Source organism: Helianthus annuus, chromosome 2 (assembly GCF_002127325.2).
Source record: "Helianthus annuus cultivar XRQ/B chromosome 2, HanXRQr2.0-SUNRISE, whole genome shotgun sequence".
NCBI classification, from domain to species: Eukaryota; Viridiplantae; Streptophyta; class Magnoliopsida; order Asterales; family Asteraceae; genus Helianthus; species Helianthus annuus.
Window position 1 is genome coordinate 124,070,790 of NC_035434.2, and position 943 is coordinate 124,071,732.

A 943-nucleotide genomic window follows, 5' to 3' on the forward strand; every position below is an offset into this window, starting at 1 on the left:
CAGTTCCAATAAAGACATAAAAGAACCACTAGAAGAACCCGAACGCTTTCTCAGAAAAAGGTTAAAAGCAAAAAACCAAGAGAAGGTTTCGGGTGATCCACCTCCAATGGCGGACCAACGTACCCTTATGGATTATCTACGACCCACCGTAGGTAATCTAGGCGCCGCTATCAATGCTCCGAATGTCGAAGCCAATAACTTCGAACTTCGGCCGCATTTGATACAAATGCTCCAAAACTCCGCAACCTTCCACGAGCTTGCGGACGAGGATCCCCATCTACATATAACTAATTTCTTGGAAATATGTGATACCTTTCGGATCAATGGAGCATCAAACGACGCCATCCGCCTCCGTATGTTTCCCTTCTCACTAAAAGACCGAGCGAAAGCTTGGCTCAACGCCCTCCCAGCTGGATCGGTAAACACCTGGGATGAACTAGCCCAAAAATTTCTATATAAGTATTTCCCTCCTGCTAAAACTGCTAAGTTAATGACTGAAATTAATACATATTCACCAGAGGACGGGGAATCCCTATATGAAACTTGGGAAAGGTTCAAGGAGCTATTACGCAAGTGTCCCCATCACGGCCTCGCAATATGGCAACAAGTATCCACTTTCTATAATGGATTGTTGCCACACACTAGGCAGACACTTGATTCTAGCTCCGGGGAACTTTTAGGTAACCGACGCCCACACGAAATATATAATCAGATTGAGGAAATTGCTCAAACCAATTTTCAATGGCATACCCCCCGGGGAAATAAGTCTATCGCCCCGGGCGCCCATAAGGTCGACGAAAGCACTTCTTTACAAGCCCAAATCGAGGCCCTTTCTTCAAAAATAAAAAAATTAGAAATGACAAAAACAGTCTCGGTTATGGCTTGTGAAGGATGTGGTGGGTCACATGAAAATTGGAGTTGCATGAAAGAAACGGACGATCAA

General features: G+C 44.8%; 1 non-coding gene across 1 annotated transcript; it reads right to left on the reverse strand.

The window, feature by feature from the left end:
* Nucleotides 1-484: 484 nt before the first annotated feature.
* Nucleotides 485-591, reverse strand: LOC118490034. The gene has a single exon (XR_004888042.1). It is a non-coding gene; the product is annotated as a small nucleolar RNA R71 (small nucleolar RNA).
* Between the last annotated feature and the right edge of the window lie 352 nt (nucleotides 592-943).